We start from the raw sequence: 24236 nt of genomic DNA on the forward strand, positions 1-24236 counted from the left end.
CAGCCTACTAAGTTTTTCTATCTGTCATTTAACAAATAGTTCTTAAGCGCCTCCTCTGTCCCAGGCCCCGGGGATAGGGCTGGGAACAAGGCAACTGAGTATGAAGAAAAGAAAGCAATAAGCATAAACGGAAGGAAGAACCATGTGGGAAGAGAACCAGGTCTGCAGAGGGAGAACTTGATTTCTTCAGAAACAATGACCCTGAGGGGCTGGCTGGGACAGTGACAGGGACATGACATCTGGGCTTGGAGAAGGGAGGAAGGGAACAGGTGATAGGAAGGGGGGACCAGAGATTCTGCAGCCCAGCCCCAGCTCTGTTTTGCTTCCCCACTTTTGCTCCCCACGCATCACCCTGGCCAAGCCCAGAGCCAGGCTTGTCAGAGGACAGCAGGAAAGAGAAATCATGGCCCAAGCTTTCAGTGGAAATTGATGCCCACCTCGCGAGGGTGATCTACACCCTCAATTCTTTCCCCACTCAGGTCAGATGAGGCACGGCTGCCATGAGGGGAGCGAGGGCAGCAGGGTGTGGGCTCAGGTTCCCTATGTCGGGGAGTCCTCTCTGCCTGGAGCAGCCGTTTACCACACGTGTCTTCCTGCCCTGTCCTTTCCCCTAAGCTTGGCTTTCACTCAGCCCTCCCCTGCGTAAGATCTTTCCATGGGTCCCACAACTCTCGGGAACAGTTTATGGGTCCTGCCATGTAGTCATGGCCAAGCCTATGGCCACAGAGCTGAATCAGGGACTAATCCTGACCAGAACAGAGGAGGTCGTCCGAGGCAAGGCAGAGCCCAGAGAGGGAAACCTCTATCAGCCACCACAAAGCCAGGAAAAGCCTCCAGAGGGATCACAGCCTGAGGACGAATGGAAATCTGCTAAGAGCTCACACAGAGGAAGGAAACCCCACCAGGCCTATTCCCACCTCCAGGCCTTCGCTCTTGCTGGACCACCTGCCTAAAGGGTCCTCCCTTCTCCAGCCTGGTTAACCTACTCCAAGTTCCCCTGAGGTCACTGTTTCAACCAGCCTTCTATGACCTCTCGCAGTCCCCCACCCCCACCCCCATGACTTGGGCCTTTTTCTTTCCTCCCCCAGCACATAGTGGGTACTCTGGGAGATCTGTTGGCCAACAGAGTGATCAGGATCAGCAAGGGGGAGGGAGGGTACATTCTTCCTCCCATTTGGCCATACCCCAATATTGGGCTGAGCAATGTCAAAACCAACTAGGGTCAAGGACAGAGGCAGGGGGATTGCTGTGGTGACAGGTAAGGGAAGAGCGCCAGCTCCTCAGCACCCCAGCTGGTGGACAGCACCCATTCTGACAGGATTGGACAAGGGTCATCCACTCACTGGCCTTGTGCCCCACCCCTGCCCCACACCAGGATCAGAGACAGTACAAGGAGGAGGGGCCGGGGAGGGTCTGAAATAACCACCATCACCCAGGACCTGCTACAGGCCTCACAGCACCCCATGTAAGACCTGCCTCTCCTTACATGCTTGCTCTGTGCTAGATGAGCAACACACATGCACTTAATTCTGAGACCCTGATTTTCCAAGTGGAGACACTGAGGCCTAGAGAGGTTTAGGGAATTACCCACAGTCACAGTGTGGGAAGAGGTGGGGCTAGGATCTGGGCTCCAATATGCCAGCCTGGAGAGCTTGGTTCTCAGGGGCTGCCTGAGATGCAGGTCCTCAGGACCATATGACTTGGCACTCGAGTCCTAGGAAGCAGATACAACCCCAGTGCTCTCAGCTGCAGTGGAGGACCCCATGGCACCTCTTCCCAGGCTTAGCCCCAGAGAGGCAGGCCCCAGAACCAATGCCTTCCTCCCAGGGAGAGAAACTACTGAGTGCTGGGTCAATCTTCATGACCGCCCAAAGGACTGGATCATGGCTGCACTTACAGATAGGGAAACTGAGGCTCAAGGAGGCTAAGGAACTCGGTCAGGTAATCCACTAGGAAAGAGATTCAGACCCAAGCCTGACTCCACACTATCAGGAGCCCTTCCCCGGGAATATCTTATCCCCTTCCACTTGGCTGGCCCTGGACTAGGACTGGACTAGGACTGGACTAGGACTAGGACAGGTACTCCCGGCCCGGTTCACAGGGAGCATCTAGACACCACCACCTTCTATCCCTGCCCAGGCCAGTCAGACAGATGGGCCCCAAAGGAGTGGACTGGCTACCAGCCTCAGGCCCCTGAAGTGAGGATGGCAACCCTTCCCTGCCCTCAAGTCACCCAGAAAGCCAAATCCTCTCCCACCCATCCCACTCCCGACAGATCACCTCAGCTTTGCCCACAGGTACCTGGGTGAGTGAGACGGGTCAGATAGAGGAAGAGAACACACAGAGCTGGGTTGACAGCATCACAGTCCTGAGAGGAGGAGTAAGCCCCCTTCTAGAGTTGGGGTTGAGCCAGGGGCTCAGAGGGTCCCTTCCAAATTCCTTCATGTTTGACCCTGGGCCTCCAAAAATCCGTGATGCTAAAATCTCATGCTTCTGGAAATTTTATATCAGCTACCAAAATCACACAACCTCCTGCTTATGCCCCCCATCACCCAAACAGGAAGTGGGGTTTTTACCCACTGTTCTCCTAGGAAACAGAGATCTGCCCAAGCCCCAGTGATGACAGGTCAGCCAGGGTCTCACTCTGGTGCCCTAACTAGGGCTGCTGTGCACTGAGTCCATAGCCCGCATGTCCTCATGCTTCAGAGTGTCCCACGAATATGTCCACAACAGATTCCTCTGACCCAGAAAACCCAGGGTCTGAGAGCCATTACTTTGCAGTAGGGATTCTCCCTAGAGTGTCCCCCAGGGTAGGAAAAAAGCCCCCATCCTCGCCCTGCCTTCCAAGATCCTCCTTAATCTCCACAGACAAAGGCTCTCAGTTGCTCACTGAGACCCCTGAGGAGAAGCAAGGGAGGCTTGACCTCTGGACCCGGAAAGCTGGGCCAAGAACCCTGGGGCCCAAGAAGTCCCAGGGACTGGACTGAGCCCAGAAACTACTGCCAGCCCATGGTCTGCTTGTCAATAAGGTGTGACTGGGCCCATTCCACAGATGCAATAACTCGGGAAGGAAGATTCCAGGCTTCACTCCACATCCTGGGTACAAGGTACCTGCTGCCATCTCAGCTCTGGCCCACTGCGGGGGACTGGGCAGGCCGCCTGCCTCTTTGACCTTGAGTTTCTCTCTGTTCAGGGCATCCTCTATGTGGAGAGACAAACACTGGGGCCTACCTCAGGATTGGTGTGACCACAGAAGCTTCGGGGCCAGGGCTGGCCTGGATCCACAAAACCGCCGGCCTTCCCTAACTTGTGCTGTCCCCAGCCCTGGGAGTGATGTGGCTGGACTCCCACATCCCCTGGGTCAGGCAGGAAGACACAGAGCTTGGTGTCAGCCCAGACTCAAATGTCACACACCAACCCCTAGAATTCTGAAGGGGTGGGGGACAAGTCTTTGAACTTCCCTTGACCTAGGTCTCCTCATCCATAAATGGAGGCCATAAGAGTTCCCCTAAAAGGAGGGGACGTGTGTGAGCAGGCAAAACATGAGGCCCAGGAGGGGGGCCTCTACCCAGGCCTCTCTATCCAGCCCACCTGCCCACACAACCCCCACCCCGGGTCCTCCCACCCTGACACCTCAGCTTCTACTCTTGATGCCCCAAATCCACAGCCATGGGGCGGGGAGGAGTAGGGGGAGTGCACTATGTAGTTTAAAGTAAAGTGGGATTTGCCTCTCATTAAAATGAAGTTTGTCACCTCTATCATAAATTGCCCTTCTCGGCTGCAGAAAAAAGGTCCATTAACACTTTTTTTCCTGCTCCAAATGAGGCAAGAGTGGGTAGGTTTGAAAATCCCCGTGGGCAGTAAAAAAGCCAGAAAAGCCCTCTCCCCCACCACCTCCAGCTGCACCCCCAGAAGCCAAAAAATCATTGTAATTATCTGTCTGGGAGCAGGCTTGGGGAGAGTGCCTTAGCATGGTTCGTTAAGGCGCTAATTAGCAGGAACCGGCTTGGCTACGGGAGTTGGGGGACCCCGGGAGCGGGCTTCGGTCTCTCCCTCCCCTCCTACCATCCCCCAGCCTTCTGCAACCCAGCCTCACCTGGTTCTCGGGCATCTGTTCCCAGGACCCAGGTCCCCCCGGTGGCCCTCTCCCTCGAGACCTTGGTCTCCACCTCTGAGCTATGGAGGCCAGCCTACGTGATGCCTGGGCCCCACGGAGCTGTGGAGACTCTATTCCTGGGAGGCTCTGTTTTAGACAGAACAGAGCACAGACAAAGCAGGCTGGTGGGAGCAAGAGTCTGCCTAGAGCTCCAAGTACATTCAATTCTGATATTGTAACAGCGATGACCAACATTTAATATGCTCCTACTATGTGCAGAGCTTGATTCAATAGACTCATTCCGTCTTGGCACCAGACCCCTCGAGGCCATCCCTCCCAAGATTTTTTTTTTTTTACTTAAGATTTTATTTATTGATTTGACAGACAAAGAGCACATGTAGGCAGAGAGAGAGGAGGAAGCAGGCTCCCTGTTGAACGGAGAGCCTGATGCAGGGCCTGATCCCAGGACTCTGGGATCATGACCCGAGTCAAAGGCAGAGGCTTAACCCACTGAGCCACCCAGGCACCCCCCTCCCAAGATTGGTAACAGATGAGGAGGCTAGTCTCAGCCAAGTTCGTGGTAGCTAAGGGGTGACATCTGCACAAAGGCAGCCAGACTGAGCCCCACTCCCACCAACCCACCCTGGAAGCCAAGGCACCCCAGCCCCTGATGCCAACCCCATGCAGGAAGGAACAATGATTCCCCGGCTCTCAGCACCTTCTGACACAAGGGGCCCCAGGAGACAGGAACAATCATTACACGGTGATACACGGGAACAAAGGCACTCGCTAGGAGTCACACAGCCCAAGAGAATGAGGAGTTTAAGAATAGGGTTCTTGGGGCAACTGGGTGGCTCAGTGGGCTAAGCCTCTGCCGTCAGCTCAGGTCATGATCTTAGGGTCCTGGGATCGAGCCCCGCATTGGGGTCCCTGCTTGGCGGGGAGCCTGCTTCCCCCTCTCTCTCTGCCTCCTCTCTGCCTACTTGTGATCCCTCTGTCTGTCAAATAAATAAATAAAATCTTAAAAAAAAAAAAATAGGGCTCTTGACCCCACTTCATAGCCCTGGAAATTCACTTGGGGCCAACCAGCCCCTCTCCAGAGGCCCTGCCCAGAGCAGAGCTCCTCAGTGTCCTCACCCTAAGGACTCCCCCAAGGAGCAGCTACTCTTCCTGTGCCCAGAAGCCCACCCCCTAGCCGCCACCTCCACCCCACTCCAGTTTCCTCAGGGGCCAAGCCCCACCCACCCTTCCTTAAATCTTGAGACCACCACTGGGGCTCCCTCCAGCCCCTAGTAAGCAACATCCTCCTGAATCCCACAGCTCCAAAGGGGTCTCCAAGTCATGAGTTCCGAACGGGCCCAGAAAGCCTCCCAAGCTCTGACCACCAGAGCAGCAGATACACGACCCCACATGGGGAGCCCGCCCCAGCCTGCTGTCCTCCTCAGCAGCTCCCAAGGCAGGAGGCTCCCACTCTGATCCCTGCCCAGCCAGAGGGCCCTTTCTGGGGAGAACAGGCACAGGGAGCTAGAGGCCATGGTGGGGCAGTTGGGGGTGGTGAGTGTGTGCAGGGAGGGTGCCTTGATTTCCCAGAAAGTTCTCTCAGCTCCTCAAGTAAGCAGGAGAGTGTGGGCTCTCACTCCCATGAAACACAGAGCTGGAACCAGCCGCCCTCGCCACGCCTGACAGGTGGCCTCCCCTGCCCGATGCCCACTCAGTCCCCAGCCAAGCGCTCCAGCCCCCTGCCTGCCTCACTCAGGGCCACTGCCCCTCCAACACCCTGCAGGGTTTCACTTTTGAGTTTTTTTTAATTAGCGGAGGGGAGTGAGTAGAGGGATGGGTGACAGAGGTGAAGGGAATTAAGAGTAGGTTTACCATGATGAGCACTGAGTAACGAACAGAAGCGTGGAATGGCTGTGTTGCACAGCTGACACTAATATAACACAGTAGGTTAAGCACCTGCCAGGTTAGAGACTACTCACACGTGCCGGGATGCCAGAGGTCACACGACTCCAGCCCCCAGCACTCGGTGCACACACACAACACTCACAACACTCACAGACGCATTCCCGGTGCCTGCCCCCCAAGCAGAGCCTGAGTGCCCATCACATGCACGGCCCAGAGGCTCCCCCAGCTCAGGCCAGTCATGTCAGTAATGAGGGCAGCAGGCCAGTAGGTCATGGAGCCCATGGCTCTTCAGAGGTTGCAGATGAAAAGAAGCTTGCTGACCCCGGGCTGAGCCCCGACCTTGCTCACGAAACTCATCGATCCACGCTCCTGGAGTTGTGGCCTCACCCTTCCCCCGGCTCCAACTGTCTATGAGGCCAAGTGGCCAAGAGGGTCTGGAGTCAGGGTCTAGTGTCAGGCCCTAAGGTTTCCTCCTCAGCAGCTCCCAGGCCAGAGCCCTGGTGCTCCTGGTTCCTGCCGCAGAGAGGCCGAGAGCTTCAGCTGGAGTCACACAGCACATCAGGGCCGTGCTGGCACTGGAACACAGGTCATGAGCCACCTGTCCATCTGTAACTCTAACTGGAATCCCCCTCCCTGGACCTGGGGCTCAGGTGCGATGCAGATCATGAGTGGAGCAGAGCCACGGGCCCAATGCTCAGGTTATGGGCCTGCTTATTTCCGAGAACTCAGGATGGCAGGGCCTCAGGCCATGAAGGACAGGCCCAAACCTTCCCGTCTCCATTTCTCCATTTTCTCCCCAGGAATTTCTTCCCCAGTCTCCTTGGCCATGCCCATCAAGCTCCTGCTTGCATACTTCTGATGACAGCAAGCTCACCACCACTCAAAGCAGCCTGTGCATCTGTAACTAATTAGAATCCCCCTCCCTGGACTGAGCTCTGCTCTGGGGCAGCTGGTCCCCATTGCAGGCCAGGCTTTGGAGGGCAGGCTTCTGGCCCCTCAGAAATTTCTGGACAAGTGCTGCCCCCAAGCCTGTCATTTCCAGCTCGCAGATCCCAGTCCTCCCGGCCTTCTGCCTCCTGGCGTGTGTGCACCAAGTGTCCCTGGAGGGCTCCAGGCTGGACCACCGACTGGCTGGGTAGCTGAAGGCTAGCTCCTCCTATTCTCTGAAATGAGACCACTTGGATAAAGCCCTCACCCCCAGAGGCTCTGGCCGTGTGGCCCCATCACACTCAGCCAGGGACAGAGTGGCCCGTTCCAGATATGTCTGAGCCGTCCTAGTCATCAACTCCTTCACACCGACTTCGCCGCTCCTTGTGATAGAGCCTCCCCTACCTGGATCAAGGCTCTCCAGCACTCTCACTGATGTATTTGCCTCTCTAGGCCTAGAACATTTTGCAGGTGCATCCCACGTGCCCATCACTAGAGTTAGGGAAGGCCTGTAACTTCATAATGTCTCCCTGACAGCTTGGCTTCTCTCTGAGGTTGGCCTCGGGCCAGAGGCTAGCGGCTGGAGAATCTCCTCCAGACCCTGGCCAGCAGCAGGCTCCCCACTGTCCCCCCAGATACCCGGTTCCAAGCCCCGATCCCTCCCTCGGCATTCCCACCATGCCTTCATTGTATCCCGCTGTCCCCGAGCCCCAGGCCTGGTGAGTTACAGCCCATCCATCCCTCCCAATGTCCCCGCCACTGCCACCATGGGCCCATATTACCGCGTGCACATCTGTCAGCCCTTGGCCACCAACCGCCGCCACCGTTTCCAGGGAGACAGACTCGGTTTATGACATTATCAGAAAGTCCGGCCCCTCCCTCCTCCTCCCAACCCCTCCTACCGCCTCCCTTTATGAGGACAGAGATTTGGGCTGTAAATATCACCACATGTCTTCCCTGCAGACTCCAACGGGGCCTGAATGGATGCCGCCGCTGAGGCCGCGGAACCCCACACAGGGAGCCGCAGCTAGCTAATGGACGTGTGAAGTCTTCTCTGGCTGCCCTGGCCACGTCCCACCACACCCAGGGCCACCGGAGAGTCCCCAGCCCCCATTCGTCCATGCACCATGCCCTTGCTGCCCCACAAGCCCTAAGACAGAATCTGCTCCCAGTAGAAGTGGCCTGGGGGATGGGCACCTGCCCTGGGCTTTGATGGGAAAAAGGAAAGGGAGCTGACCCCAGCTGAGCCCCCAGCTTGGGGGTCCCAACATTACAGGCCCTTTCCATATCAGCCACCAAGCCCTCTCCCAACAGCCCTGCAGGCAGCTAGCATGAGGGAAAAAAAAAAAACAGAGACTCTAAGGTCACATAGCTGGTCAGTCTGTTGGGGAGCAGGGATTCGAACCCAAAACCATGGACTGTCAAGCTCTTCCCCACAGTCCTGGCTTCCCCAGGCCTGAGGGTTAAAAACCGGACATGTTCCAAGTGTTTTCACATGTTTCTATGCACTAATGTCATCCTCGGGGTGGCCCCCGGAGCCAGCACCACTAATTAACCCAATTTACAGACAGAACACTGAGGCCCAGGCAAGGCCATGGGACCAGCTTGCGGGTGGGGGAGCCAGGATGCAAAGCCAGGCAGGCTGGCCTCAGAGCCCAGCTCATGAGGGCTCTGCTCGGAGCAGCCTTCTAGCCTGACCAGGGGAGGTCTCCCCACCACCCCAGGGGGTTCGGCCCCTTCCTCAGAGCCCGCCCTGCAGAGACATCCCCCCACTGAGATAACATTGGAGGCCAGAAGGCCCAGCCCGGCCATACTGCAGACCTTTCCTGATGCCTTCCCACGCCCCCACCCCCTCACACTCCCCCAGGCTTCAGTCAGCTCCAAGGGCAGGGCAGGCAGGCGGTCAGTAGAGACAATCTGACTCCCAGCATCGCTATCCTCACAGTGGTTTCATGCACTCATGTGGGCCCTCTGACCCCACAGCCCACAAGCGGGCACACAACCCTCTCTCTCGGGGCCAGGACATGGTGGGGGGTGGAGGGCACCCCACCTGCGCACTCCCCAGGCGAGTAACCCCTGCACCGTCTCCCTAGGGCTGCTGTAACAATCACCACAGGCCGGTGACTTACAACACAGGGACTTAGCCTCCCCCAGTTCTGGAGCCCGATACTCGGAAACTGGTTTCCAGGGACCCAAACCATGGTATAGGCAGGGCTGGCTCCCTCTGGAGGCGTTCAAGGAGAATCCGAGCCCTGCTCTTCCAGGATCTGGTCGGTGACTGTCAGGACTCCTTGGCCTATGGCCACATCACGCCAGTCTCTGCCACAGTGGTCACTCAGCCTTCTTGTCTCTGTAGTCAAGCTCCTTCTGCCTCCCATTCTAAGGACGCGAGGGGCGGCGGACCCCCCCCCCCCCACCGGAGAATCTGCCCATCCCAAGATCCTGAACGTCACCACGTCGACAGAGACTTTTGCCATACAAGGTAACTTGCCCAGGTTTGGGGGATTAAGACACAGATGATGTGTCTGGGAGGCATCCTTTAACCCACCACAGTCACCAACGAGCTATTGGACACCCACCCCAGACAACTCAGATGGACCTCACCCTGCCATGATCACAGCTGAGTGCCTCGTTTTACCCCAAGCCTGATCCTGCTGGCTTCTCCTTTCAGGTAATGGAATCCCTACCCAGCCCCCAAACCGTGGGGTCAACACTTAGCTCCCCTCTTTCTCTTACCCCCACCACTGACCCACCACCAGCAAGTCTTGTTGGGTTTACCTTCAAAATCGACCCAGAATCTGAACACTTCTCGCCACCCCCACGGCCAGCACCGTGGTGCAAGCCCCCAGCCCTTCCTCCCTATTTCTGCCGCAGCCTCCTCCTTGGGTACCTGCCTCCCACGATTTTCGAAACGCCACAGCCAGATGGGACCCTGAGACACAAGTCACACACCCCACAGTGACTGCTGTGTCACTCAGAGCTAACACAAAAGTCCTTACAAAGGTTCTGCAAGTTCTGATCATGATTGCTTTCCAGTATCAGCTCCCACCCTCTCTCCCCTTCCCCTTCTTCTCCTGCCACTAGAGCCTCCTCCCTGTTCTGCACACAGGCCAGGCCGGCTCCCACCTGGGAGTACTTGTTCCCTCAGCCTTCAACATTCTCCCCAGGTAGCCACAGGTCTCCTTTACCTCCTCCAGGTCTTTACCTCAAAGTCACCTTTTCAGTAGGGTACCCCTACCCTGCACATCTCCTCTCCCCCCTTCCCTGACGTTCTTCTACTTGACATTATCACCAACACAACACATGCCTTGCTTACCCATCTTGTTGAATGTTAGCTCCATGACGACAAGCCTCCAGGGTCCAGTCTCCCACAACTAGTGGGTTCTCAATAAATAATCATCCATTCATTCACTCCACAGAGAAGGACAGGACGGAGACACTGAGGAGGTACTGGGACCCCACGGTGAACGAGACACAGCCCCTGACAAGGCCCATCCAGGGTGTTAAGCACAGTGGCAGGGAAGCCCAGAGTGTCATGGGGGTTCAGAGTAAGGAGGGACCAACTAAGCCCAGGGGATTGGGGAAGGCTGTGCGTAGGAGGGCTCTGCAGGATAAGTAGGAGTTTACTGACTGGATGAGGAGAGAGTCTATACCTGGCAGAGGAACAGCACGCACAGAAACAGGGAACAAAATAATAAGACCAGAATAATAAGGGGCAGGAGTTGGAAATTCCCCCAAACTGTGGCCCCAGCCAGGGAGGCTTGAGCTCGCCATGTCATCATGGAGCCCCTGGTATACCCAGGACAGTGCTCCAAGGGAGGCGATCTTGGGAGAAATCAAAGCTAGCGATTTGCAATAAATGCCAGAGCGTGCTGCTTCACTGTAGCCAGGGGACAGGAGAGCGGGGATGGCCCCCTGTGGACCAAATTAAGTCCCCCAAAATTTCTATGCTGAATCGCCAACTCCTCACTAAGACTAAAATTATTTGGAGTAAGGAAATAATCAAAGTTAGATAAGTCAAGTCCTACTGTGATAGGATTAGCGTCCTATGAACACTAGACAGCAGAAAATCTCTTCATCCCTGTCTTTCTCTGTCATGTAAGCACACAAGAAAGCAGCCATCTGCAAGCCCGAAAGGGGGCTCCCCAGAATTTAACAGTGCTGGTGCCCTCATCTCAGACCTCCAGCCTCCAGAGCTGCGAGAAAATTACCATCTGTTGTTTAAGCCACCCAGTCTATAGAACCTTGTTAGAATAGCCAAGCAGGCTAAGGCAGTGGTGAAGTCAAGGGGAACTTCCTGGAAGAGACATGATTTGGGGTTGTCCTACGGCTCAGAGACAGGCCAGAGTCTGGCCAGCTAGAACTGTGGCCATACACCGGACCCCAGCCAAGGCTTATCCTTCACTAGACCTGAAAAGCCTCGGCAATTTCTTTGGAATTTAATTCCTCTGCTGAGGAGTACAGGGACAGGTGTGGGACTGAAGGAACTTCGCATCTTCCAACAGCCAGACTCTCCGAGATGGAGGTAGGAGGCTGGGCTTCTGTGGCTCCTGAGCCCAGGATCCCAGGTTCCCTTTCTGCCCCCTTGAAAGGTAACCCAGTCTGGCCCAATCCAGTGAGGAGTCAGCCTGCTAGGGCTTCCCCCTCCCCATGTTCTCACCCCTAAGGGGGCTGCCTGCAAATGGAGACTTGGGCTGGGCTCTGAATGACAGAAATGATTAGGATATACAGAGAGAGAGCAGGTCTATAAATAAATATACATTTTTATAAGACACGTTTAATTAAAGTGGATTAAAATTAATTTGCTTTAAGAAAATGAGAAGTGTCCTGGAGGATTTCAGAAGAAGGGCAGGAGTCCCTGAATCTAAAGCCTCCGTAGAAGGGTCTGGGAAGAGGGTGAGGGGGGCATCCCACTCCCCGAAAGTGGGCGGCGTCCTCAGAAGGAGGTGGATCACATTTACACGGCACTCTACACCACAGGTGGGTTCACTGGGGATGGCAGGTATGTTTAGACCCACTTTCCCAGGGGGATCTAAAGCCCAGAAAGAGCAGTGTTGTGCCCCGAGTTGCACAGCACGCCCATGGCAGGGCTCGGGAGGAAGCTACCCAGCTTTCTGCCAACCCTGAGCATTTCATTCATCTTCAGCACACCCAAAGTCCCTTACCCTCTGTGCCTCTGGCCTGAGCCGCTGCCCCCCAGGTGCCTTCTGTCGGCAGGGTGGGGCCTCTTACTCAGTGGCAATCTGGCTCCACCGGGAAGGCTGAGGGAAGAAGCCCGGGGGGTTGGGGACAGGAGGAAGAAAAGGAGAGGACCCGAAATCAACAAGCATCCCAGAATTTGAAGCAGTTTTTGGAGGAAAATGAGGCGCAGGTTCAGCTGTAGCAATTTGCTCCAGGGGAAAATTATGTTCCCATGCTCTATTATACAGAACAGAAGGAACATTTGGTGGGTTGAATACTTGTTAATTTATTTCTCTGTTTGTTAATGGGCCCGACACACGCGCATGCTCGTGGGCACACATGTGCGCATATCCGCGCGTACGCGCACGCGCGCGCAAACACACACGCCATCAGCAGGAGATGGGCCCGAGGTTTCCTACCACCCCCTACCAAGCATCACGTCCAGAGGAAGGCCCTGTATGCGACTGAGGTGAGCTTCTCGTTTCCTCATCGAAAAAATGGACTTGGCAAGGAGATGATGACTCGACGTGTTAGAGCAAAGCCTTTGACCTTGGAAGTAGTGTGACGGGACGTGAGAAGCCGTTTTGAGAGCAGCTACAGACAAGCAGGTGTTCCAATACCAGCGGAGAGAGTGATGCTCCGCTGGGGGGTTCCTTGGCACCTTACACGAACCAAATCCAGACACCGACAGTGGTCATGCTTCCCCTGGGCCAGGATCCATCTCGGAAAATGGTGCCCTCACCAAGACTGTCACTCCGGCCAAACAGACAGCCCACCCCAGGGCAAACTCCATGTCTCCCACCCCCCCTCCCCCCCAGCCATGACCCCAGTGCTCTCCTCTAGACTGGCCCTGGCCTCCACGCTGGGCTCCCTGCTTTCCCTGCCACAGACTCTAATCCATTCTCTCCCCACAGTGGCCAGATTTGAAAAGCACAAATCAGATCCTGTCACTCTCCTGCTTAGCACTCTCCTGAGCTCCCCACTGCACTCTGAATAAAACCTGCTCCTCCGTAGGGCCTCTGAGCCCCCCTCTCTTTTACCCACCCCCACTTCCCCCCCTCCCTCCTTCCCCAACCTCCTGCCAAGCTGTCTTCCTCCTGGTTTCTGAACACACCCAGCTCCTTCCCACCACCCGGCCCTTGCCTAACGGTCCTGCCCACCTGGAATGCCATCTCTTCTCAGACTTGCGATCCCAGCTGCACTGACGTCTCTTCAGGGAGGCCCGCCTGGATGCCTCCTGCTCCAAAGCCACTCAGCCTACCCGAGCCAATTCCCCTCCCAATTCCATCGCAGTATGATGTGACCCACGTTATTTGTGGCCTGGCTCACTGTCCCTCCCTCGAGAACCGACACCACCTGAGGGCAAAAGTGTATACCCTTCCAGGAGCTGCTTTCCAGGACTAGAGCAACACTTGGCATCCAGGACAGGGTTTCATACTCCTTTGGGAAGGGAGTGAGGGAGTGAATGGATAGTCAGGTCTAGGTAAGAGCGGCTGGTAAGAAGGGGCCAGGGCGCCCTGTGCCCAGGGTCTCCGGCGCCCCTCCTCTTCAGCTGAGGAGAGGGAGGAGTTGGAGACAAGCCCTGCAGAGCAGCACCCGTGATCCAGGACCCTTCCTCCAAACATTAGGAAGCAGTTACAGGGTGTGCGTCCTGAACCAACCACTCTACACAACTTCCCCGTCGTCTCTCACCTGTCCCTCTGCTGCCTCACGGGCTAACACAGGACCCTCTTCCCCAGACTGTTGCATGGGGGAATGCGACCGTGCTCTCAGAAATGAGAGGCGAGGGTGAGGCTAACAAGAGCCCCCTCTCACAGGGGAGGAAGCTGGGAAAGACTGGGGGGTGGCCTGGGTGCCAGAACCCAACACAGCTCTGCATGATTCAGACCCCACACTCCGTTCTCTGTGCGGGTCACACCTGGGCTGGGAGTGGGAAATGGAACCCAGGAGGCCTTTCTCCACCACCAGCACCTTCGAGGTGGTGTTCAGAGTGTGAGCTGGCTCAGCCTCCCTTCCCCAAGTTCAGCACAAAGTGAGGAGGCAGCAGGGAGAGAGCCGGCTGGGGAGAACAGCGCAGCCCCCAGCCCTTCCCATGCGGGAGGCAAAGGATCTAGGGAGGAAGCACTTACCCCAAGCTGAGGGGTAAACTGAGACCAGTCCGTGTAGAGACTCCCAGAGTGATCTGAGGTGGAGGGGCAGGCAAGCCTGAGTCCTGGGAGGTGCAGGAGGCCGGAGAGGAAGGGCAGGACCACCTAGAGGAGGAGAAGGAACTACTATCTGGCGGGTACTGCCCCTCCCCACCTGGCCAAGGGCGCAGAGCTGGGGGAGAAAGCAGGGCTCCAAAGGTCCTGGTGTAGGTGCTCTAAGGACAGATCTGGAGCCTGCTCACTTCCACTCAACTGGCTGATGGGAGTGGAAGGTCATCACTGAAAGTCCAGAGGCCTGGAGGCAAGGCTGCCCTGGCAGAGACCCTGCTCGGGACCAGCTAATGAGTGATCGTGGCTGCCCGCGGCCAAGGTGCCTTCCGCTTACAGCCGGTGCACATTAAGAATTATTCCTCCTGCGAGCAAACAATTTGTTACAATCTCCATCGCACGCTTTTCCCGGCTGGGCGCCCTCCCATACATCCTGGATTAATCCCGGAAGTCACTCCATTCATTTAGGACATGCCTGAGTGTGCCTCCTCTTTTATTAGGGAAATTTTTCATTGTTTTGAAGCCCTCATAGGTTTTAATTTGGGGCTGAGATTTTAAAGCCTCCCTCAGGGACAGAGACTGGAGTAGGCTTGGGGCTGGAAGGCTCCCTCTGTCCACAGCAGGGGCCACCTGACTATCTGATAGAGAGGAGCACGCTCATCTCTTCAGGAAGCCAGGGACGCCAGACCCCAGTGTTGTGTGATACTGGGACATGCCCACAACTCTGAGCCTCCCCAAGAGAGACAAAACCAGCGTGTCCTTTTAACTGAGCTCACTCAGAAAAGTCTGTCATCACCTCTAAAACCACAGTGTGGGGCCACTGAAAAGGCACGAAGTCTGGAGTTCAGATTTGAAATGTGAACCGGGACGGGTGAGTCACTAGCCTCTCTGAGCCTAGTTTCCAGGGCCCTAGGCCGAGGCTAAGTGCCAGCCCCCTCTCTGGGCTGTTGTGTAAGCCCAAGTTCAGAGCAAGTTTGACTCAACCTGGCACATAGTGGGTGCTCAGTAAGGGGGAGCCCCCCAGCTCTCCCATCCTGCCAGAGACCCCTTCCACTTCTCCAGCTCTTAGTCTCTTGACCTTGAGAAGCCAAACTGCCTGATTGCTTCACCCTGGCTCGGCACTGTCCTTGGACTGACCCCCACCTCCAGTCAGAGCTTCCCCACAGGCCTATCGGGGGCAGCTGCCACCAGCCCCCGCCCCCAGGCCTCACCTCAGGCCTTCATCTCCCACCTGAGGGCCTGCAGCCCAGGGAGTCCTGTCTGTACAGGAACCCTAGGCTGAATCCCCACCCCTCCCCACAGGCTCCATGCCAAGCTCCTTGCTGGAATCTAGACTGCGAGTTTGCTGTCCCCTTATGTGAGGAGAAAGCTGTCCCACTCCCAACTCCCCTACCCCCACCAGGGTTCCAGGACCAGGACCTCTCTGGGCTTTGACCTATACACCCACCAGTCCCCCACCCTCCCACTGCCTGCTTTTAGGAACTCACAACCTGTTTGGTCTTTGCTCACACTATCCCCTACCAGGTGCTCCACCCGCTTCCCAAATCCTCTCAAACATTAAGGTCTGACCTTCCTCCAGGAAGCCCTCCCTGACTTCTCTCCAGCTCCCATCTCCCTTTCCTGAGGCTCAGAGCCCATCTCCTCAGGCACTCTAACTACATACACATTGCTACCTAAAAGCAGGGACAGTGACACCTATTCACTTTGTGGCCACCAAGTCCAGGCAGAGCCCCCTGGGTTCTCAGGAAGAATGGGCTCATTAAATGATTCGGGGGGAAGGGCACAGAGGAGTCCCACAGATGAAGTACACAAGCGTGAGAAGGGTATTGTTCTGCCTGTTATGTAGAGGTTAAGAGAGATGAAGCACTTGTCCAAGAGGTGGGGCTGGGATGTCCACAGATCCACATTCCACATACATGGCCCCGTCAGCCGCCCTCCACTGCGTACACGCCATCATCCTCACCTCAGTTCCACTGTTCTGCTCCTGGTGCTACCCAGGAGGAAACGGAGGCCCAGAGAGGCGTGTCATGTGCTCAAGAACACACAGGTGGTCAGCGCGCCTGAGGTCTCCCCAGAGGCCCACCCTCTCCCCGGCTGCCAGGTGGCCCCCTCCCAGGCCCCAACCAGAACAGCATACCCTCCCAATTACTGGCCCAGCCCCAGGGCTCCAGAGAGCGCCTGCATGGTCGGCTGGCCTTTCTGAGGGGCCCGGCTCTCACAGTGCTGGGTGTGTACACAGACAGCCTCACTGCGGTGGCTTCCAGAAAGTAGGACATTCTGCGGGAGGGGGTGGCCGGTGTGGGCTGAAAACACTTCCGCCACCCTCCACGCTGCCTGGACAGCGAAGCCATCCATGGCAGGTCTCTTCAAATGACCTTAGCAACTCCTAGGCCTAGACCCTCCAGGCTAGGGGTAAAGGCCTGACCCGCCCACTGAGGGGAGGGTTTTGGCCAATGTATTTCCCCCCTCCCCACCACCCAGCTCCTTTCTGCTCAGCGACCTGGAAGGCCTTGGTGGTCAGGGGAAAACAAGCCCCTTTGAGCAAGAACTCCTCTCCACGTCGAGGGGTCCCCTCACTTGACTGAGCCTCTTCCCCATCTGTGAGTAGGGTTCGGACAGGAGCTGCCTCTAATATCCACGGCACTCAGGGAAGCGAGGCTGCCTGTCTCCGGCAGAATCTGAGGGTGCTCCCTTCCCAGGACACCTAGCAGATACTCAGTCCCTACCAGGCCAGCTGTGGCCTCCCAGGAAACTGGGGGTGCTGGGGTGGGGAGGCCAGGCCACAGGGCAGGTAGACACACCCCACCACACAGCAACAAAGCCATCCCGGGACATCACCAGAAGAGCCAGGGGCGGGGTAGCAGGGAACCTGCCATCTCACTAGCCCCACCATCTGGCTGCCACCCCCCCCCACCCCGCACTAGGTCCAGGCCACATCCCTTCCAGAGGCCCACCCTGCCTCCTCCCCGCCTCCTCCCAGCTCCATGGGGCAGGAGGGCAAGAGCGCAGGGTCCCTTGAAGAAGACAGAGAGGTCCTTGCAGAGGGCGCTGGTGCATTCAGCTCAGCCTGGGGCCAGAGGGGCTTAAAGGCTGAGGGGGCTCATGTGGAGACAGTTCCCCCTCTTTGCCCTCCCCGCACCAACCCCCAACCCACAGAGCCACTGTTCCCAAGGCTGGGGTGTCTTCAGCATCCTCCCCCCCCCACCTTCTCGCTGGCAGCTCAGGCTCCACCCGCCTCTCCAAACCCAGCTCAAGCCCTTTTCTTACTCAGAAGAGCCTCTTGATTGAAAAGGCCTCCAAGGCATCTCACAAATAAGAATCCTTTAATTGGGAAGTTGCTCACTTCTCAAAGAGGAATTTTAATTTGGCTTCCCCACCATCTTCTCTGCCCGAAACCTGGGGACTAAACACAAAGGCTAACCAAACCAAGCACCTCAGCACCCCTTCCACGCCCGCAGAGCACCCTAGAGGCAGAGGTAGGAGTGGCAGCGGCCACCCCCCACCCCGCACGGATCCCCAGAACCCTCCATCCATGACTGTCGAAAGGTCTCAAGCCTCCCCCTTTGGGTCCACCTGCCCCGCGTTCCTCTCAGCACCCCACACTCAGAACTCGGGGTGAGCAGGCTGGCAGGGCAACCCACAGGGCCCCAACTGCTGGGTTCCCAGAGCCCAACGCTCCCTGCATAACGGCTCGTAACCCCCTCTACCACCCTCCATCACACTGGCCTGTAGCTGGTGACTTAGAATGGTGTTTACTGAGTATTTACTATGGGCCGGACCCTGCTCTAAGCCCTTACGTGCACCAGCCTACTTAATCCACACAAGGTGAATGCTGTTATTACTCCCGATTTGCCGATGAAAACACTAAGGCCCAGAAAGCTAAAGTGAACAGCCTGAACTCATACCTTTAGCAGGAGGCCTAGTTTGAACTGGATCCCAGGTGGGCTGACTCCAGAGGGGCCCATAACCTTCACCCCCATCCCCATCCCTGTTCACCCATGGCCTATGAGCTCCTTGAGGGCCTGAATCGTAACCCTCTCATCTCTTTATCCTTGGGAGAGCATAGGGCCTAGCAAACACAGCTAATAAAACACCCACAGAGACAACAAATGAAAAGGAACAAAAGCAAAGCGCCTTCCTATTCATTCTCTCCCTAGCTAGAAGCACGGGGCAGGGGGCAGGCGGGGTGTGGGGGGGGAACAGGCAGGTAGACTGAGCTGCCCCCCAGAGAAAGCAACTGCCCCAGGTCACCCATCCGGGGGGCGCAGAGGCCAAGGACTTCTTCCCAGCCTGACTCTGTGTACCTGCCTTCCATCTGGCGTGTACAAGGACTGGCTTGTTGGGGGCACACCCTGGGAACTACGTTCCTGGGTCCCTGTTAACACCCCGAGCTGAAGCAAACCTCCTCTAAGGAGTCCTGGTCTCAGTGCTGACGTAGAAATCCCTCTTGGGGACTGGAGCAATCTTGACACTCCCCTTGCTTACCTCATGGCATGTTCACCACCACCAAAGCAGCCTGGTCCACCATGGTCATTGCTACGGAAATCCCAGGCCACCTGCGCGCTGTTATGAGTTGAATTGTGCGCCCCCACTGCCCCCGCCGCCAATGGACATGTTGAACTTCTAAACCTCAGGGCCTCAGAGTGTGAGCTTATTGGGAAACTGGGTTACTGCAGGTGTAATTAATTAATTAGGGTGAGCTCATAGTCGAGGGGGGCACTTAATCTCATATAGCTTTATGCCCTTAGAAGAAAGTGAGATTTGGACAAGACCTAGAAGAAAGATGATATGGCCAGACAGAGGAAAAACAGCCATCTACAATCCACAGATGTCGTCCAGTCCTGTTGACACCATGTCTCTTGATTTCCAGCCTCCAGAGATGGGAGACAGCATATTTCTGCATAACCCCCCGATGTGTGGTGCTTTGTACACCAGACCCAGCATCTGCGACAGCCACACACCCAGGTTTTCATGCTGACTCAGGCCTGCAGCAGCCGTGCGGCTCTGGACGGGCCCGGCCTTCCCTAAACCCTGGCTTGTTCCCATCATCCTCACACAGCGCTGGGCCCCCAGCAGGGCCCCCATGAGCCTGCAAGAATGGACGGGATCCCAGCATCCACCCTCCACTGGGCTGCAATAAGGAGGAAATGAGGAATGGACCATGCTCTTGAAACACCCTGGTGCTGACTAGGTCAGCAGAGATGCCCAGAGGGCCAAGCATGTGGCTGCGACCACGGTCTGAACATAGTGGGAGCTGCTCCAGGCAGGCGGGTGTAGCGGGGGGGTGAGTCCTCCCTCAGGCCACAGACCTCACCCGAGTCCCCACGCTTTGCCAAGACCCCTTGCCCACCACGAGTAGGAAAGCAGAGCTCCCGGGTGCCCAACACGGCCCCCGGCCCATTGGAGCCGATGGAGACCCACCCACGGAGGCTTCCAGGAAGCAGGTTCAGTTGAGTCCGCACAAGGAGGAGCTGGGTCCACAGCAGCGCTGCCTCCGGCGCTTGGGCTGGCCTGGAGAGAGCGAGGTCCCCATCCTGGCCAGAGTGGAAGGAGAGGTCAGAGGCCAAGCTCCCAGGGACCTCGGCACTCCCCTCAGCATGAGTCTGGGCTGACCTGGCACAGTCCCAGCCAGCTGACCCTCAGAAGTGACGATGGGGCTCGTCAACCATCCAGATTCCTGGGTTCCCCTGATGACTCTGGATCAGAGGTCCTGATGGGCCCCTGACACAGAGCCAGGCTTGGGCCCCCGGCCCAGAGAGCTCCAGGGCTTGCGCCCAATTCCATTGGCAAGAGCTTGGATAATGGGGCAGGGGACTGAGGCAGGAGATGGGAACAGGGCAAGATAAAGACAAGGTGAGGATAATAACAGCAAATGATGGGGTAGCACCCTAAAGAAAATGTACAGCCATTCAAAGGGGCCAAAGTGTACCCACTTTGAGGGGGGGAGGTGTTCTGGAAGAGGTGGGATTTGGCTGGTGGAGAGAAAAGCTTTCCGGAGAGAGGTCATGCAAGGTGAGACTGAGCCTGCTGTGGGTGGGGGTGGGGAACAAGAGTCCCCTGCGGGTAAGAAGGACAGGAAAGGCCCTGAATGCCCAGGAGGAGGAATCTGGAGCTCCACCTGAGACAGCAAGGAGCCCTGCAGGCATGTTGTGGAGGAGCCTGGCATGAAGGCAGGCCTGCAGTGACCACCAGGTGGACTCAGGGGTGGCTGGGCTGCTCCAGACTCCCCGGCTGAGGTTCCCCTTGTGGGGACAGAGTGAGAAGCTTGGGCCCAGCATCAGCACGCTGCTCCCTGCCCACAGCAGCCCTGAAGGATGTTACAAAATGGCGGTGCCAACCGTGAGGCCACTGGGGAGGAGCAGCTGGGAAGGTCGCTGGCGGCATTCCCTCTAGGCTGGTCATTCCAGAGGGCTCATCCGTCGCAAGGCTGGAGTAACAGGCACCCCCAAGGGCTGGAACCCCCCCATGGGCTGAGACCTGATCCAGCCCCAGAAACTTTAAAACACCCCACCCCAGCCCCCCCCCCCCCCCGACTCCCTCCAGCACTCGCCCAGCCCCAGCCCCTGCCTCCCCTGCAGCCTCAGAGACCGGAAGCCTGCCCAGACCCGCCCAGACCCGCCCAGCCCCCCAGCCCGGAGGATGCTGGCTTCTCCAGGGCACCACCTCCAGGCAGCCCTCTTCCAACTATTGGCACTTCCAACTATTCCTCAGCTCGCCCCTCCATCAGTCAGAGGCTGCTCCACCCACCCTGTTCTCTGGCTCTGATCTCCCCTGGCCCGAAGCCCATCCTCAGGCTGTCACAGCCAGCCACACATCCCCGCTGAGGCCTGGCCTGCCATCTCTCTCCTGATGGAGGCTGGGACCTCCTAACCACCAACCAGCCTCTACTCTCCCCCCCCCAACCCCCATAGCCTTGTCCCCATGAGCCAGTGAGCCGTAGCCCCTGAGCCACAAATCACCTCCATCCATCCTAACTCGAGGCCCTGCACAGTCCTATTTCTTGGCCCCTCTTCCCCACCAGCTGCTCCCAGCTCAAGGCTTGTCCCCTCCCCTCGGGTCTCTCCGCTGCAAGGGCACCTCACCTGAGATGCCTTTTCCTGACCAGCCTGCAGAGAATGGCTTCCCCTGCCCGTCCACTCCCCTTTCCCGCCTTATTTTTCTCCATGGCACTTATTACTCCCTAAGGTTATACGATGAATTTACTTAATCTGGTTTTTGGGTTTTTTTGTTTTGTTTTGTTTTGTTTTGTTTTTGTCTAGTCTGGAGTACTGAGGATGGGCCCGGAGCTCAGAAAAGCCTCCTGAAAGTGACACCACACGCCCAGTCTCCATCCCTGGCTCTCCACTTCCCGCCAAGGGGATGAAGGAAGGCTCTGATTCGGGAGTCGGTAAATGCCCAGAGCCTCTGTGCACCCTTCCTTCAAGGTGGAGACACCAGCGGGGCTCGCCAGACAGAGAGGCTTGATTTTAATGTCCCGGAGCCCACCAGTGAGCGAGAAGTCAAGAGCTGCAGCCCCTGGGCCCCTAAGCCTTGCCTGTCCTTCCCCCGCCCTGCCATCCTGCCCCCTCCCCTCCAACCACAGGAGCACCAGCGGACTGGGCAGGGGAGCTGGCACAGGAGGCAAGGAGGGAGCAAGGCAAACCCTGGCTTCCTCCAGCTGTCTTCAGAGCTTCGCTGGGTCAGGTCTCAGCACCCCCTGCCCCGGCACCCCTCAGAGGCCCCCTGGGACTATCCCTGCACCCTCCTAGGTAAGGCACCCGCCTAACCCTCCAAAGCCCCCTGCTTCTACACCTTTGCTCCGCCTGGGCCTTCCCCCTCCCCCAAACCATCAGAACCCCACATACGTCTTCCCGCTCGAGCAGGTCCTATTTGTAATGACACAGGGTTGGAAGCCATCAAAATATGTAACAGAGAATTGTTACCCATGCTGCTGTACACACAGGCTGAAACATTATGCTGCCATTAAAAATCGCATTACAGAAGAGTACTTCATGATGGGAAAACTATCTTGGTATAGTATGAAGAACAAAAGGCGGGTTAGAACACAGTAAGTACAGTCTGATCCCAATTATGTCATAAATACATATTTGGTAAAAGACTGACAGGCAAAACACCCAAATGCTCGTGTTTTCTATAGAGAATGTGTGCTGTTTTTTTTTTTTGGGGGGGGGGGGGTTAATAATCAGAAACATAGAGCATTTTAAAAGAATCCGTTAGCCTTCATGGTTCAGCCCAGGCATCCATTCCAGACCCAATGAGGGAGCAGCCTATGCCCAGCATTAGTTCCCTAGTCTATCTCTGTCTGCTGAGCTTCCTGCTGCCTGGGGCTGTCCCCCTGGGCAGCGGGGAGGACACTGTGGCCCCTGACAAGGTTGGGGGCAGGGCCCAGCCTCCTTGCCTCCCTGATGCCCCTGCACACAGCCCTCCCATCGCCCTTGGCGGCCTTGAAAATAACCCTGAACACATCCCCTCTCCCTGTCTCCCAGCAGCAATTACAGGTTAAACCAGAGGGGCTAATTAGCGCTCGATCCACCCAGAACTGACTGATTAGCAGGAATATTTCGATAGAGAAAACTGGACTTCAAAGTGAGGCTTAGAGTTCGGAAGGAAATCCAGCCTTGGCATCCTGCCACACCCACCAGCTTCCTGGGTGGGAGGTGGGCGTTGGCTAAGCCTCGGCCACACCTTCCCGTCACCTAATCCTTCAGGAAAAGTGGTTCAAGGCCCATGGCCCTGCTGAGCCTCTGGGTTTTCTCCCTCTGAAAATAGGGATAACATTCCAGTCTACCCTGCTGCCTCCAGCCATCCCCTAGCATTCCTTCTCTTTAGTAAAATCTCTCTGCAGCCTTCTGGTGGATCCCAGAAGCCTGTCAAGAACAGCAGATTGGCCCAGATAAAGAGTAGAAGTCACTTATCCAAGGTCATAAGCAAGCCAGGAGTCAGCACCTGGCAGCCTGGCAGCACCCCAGGTCCCCTTCCTTCCCCATCTACCATTTCTTCAGGACTCGCCTCACATGGGATGCACTGGGAGGGCCTTGTCACCTTCCACATTCTGAATATCCTCTGTTCCTCGTGATTCAGTCCAAGCCAGCCACTCTACTCACGCAGAGACAAGGTCACCTGGCTGCCAGTACTTGTCACATGGACACACCTGAACCTGAGCATCCTCCTGCCCTGAAGGCATCTGGATCTGTGCACTGACTCTGGCTGAGAGCTCCGGTAAACTCCACAGGCTAGGGTCTGTGCCAGTGTCACTTGACAGTTTCTTGAGCCCTGACCTGCTCAATCCACACGTTCCCACTCCCTCCTGAAGTCACGCACACATCTGGTCAACAATGTGACCGAACCAAGGCCAGATCCCCTTGGCTCGCTATCGGTGACCTCCCATACCACATGAGGACCTGTCAGCCAGTGTGTCCATGAAACCATGTTTTCAGAACACCCCAGGATTGGGATCTCAAGGGCCAACAGAAGGGGGCACTGCCACATCAAACCGCCCGGACTTGGCTTCACATAGGGCGGGAGAGAGGGGGGCACCCCCAGAAAGACTGCTCTTCCGTGGCTTCCCTGCAGCCTCTCCCTTGGGGACCCCACACCTTCCTTCATGGCTGCTGCCACCCCCACTCTGCCCTGCGCCCCACAGTGGCGTCTTACCTCAGGTCAGGCGGGCGTTTGGGAAATGCAAGTGGGCTGGGGTCAGCCTGGGATTGGCTCAGTCGCCCTCTTTGCCTGTAGGCAGCGGAGCCTCACAGCCTGTGGGCACAGGAGGCTGTGGGAGAAAGAGATGATCTGTCAGCCAGATCCAGGCCACAGGGGGCGCAATTCTAGGGAGTGGGGCAGGGGGAGGGGGCCCAGGCACACAAATAGGTCTGATTGCACCTGGATGGGCAATAAACACACATCACATACACACATACACACACACACTCTCA

General features: G+C 56.8%; 1 protein-coding gene across 5 annotated transcripts in view; it reads right to left on the reverse strand.

Annotated features, from left to right (window-relative positions):
• The window catches only part of LINGO1 (leucine rich repeat and Ig domain containing 1), a 190382-nt gene that overhangs the window by 143714 nt on the left and 22432 nt on the right, over positions 1-24236 (reverse strand). For 3 of the 5 annotated variants that reach the window (XM_059180316.1, XM_059180312.1, XM_059180315.1), the window contains exon 2: positions 23959-24073. The exons of 1 other annotated variant lie outside the window; for it this stretch is intronic. The gene's annotated coding sequence lies outside the window, so the exon portion shown is untranslated. Of the gene's footprint in view, positions 1-14238; positions 14362-23958; positions 24074-24236 lie in introns of all 5 variants that reach the window. One more of the 5 variants, XM_059180314.1, reaches the window with a different exon arrangement.

Source organism: Mustela lutreola, chromosome 7 (assembly GCF_030435805.1).
Source record: "Mustela lutreola isolate mMusLut2 chromosome 7, mMusLut2.pri, whole genome shotgun sequence".
Classification (NCBI taxonomy): Eukaryota; Metazoa; Chordata; class Mammalia; order Carnivora; family Mustelidae; genus Mustela; species Mustela lutreola.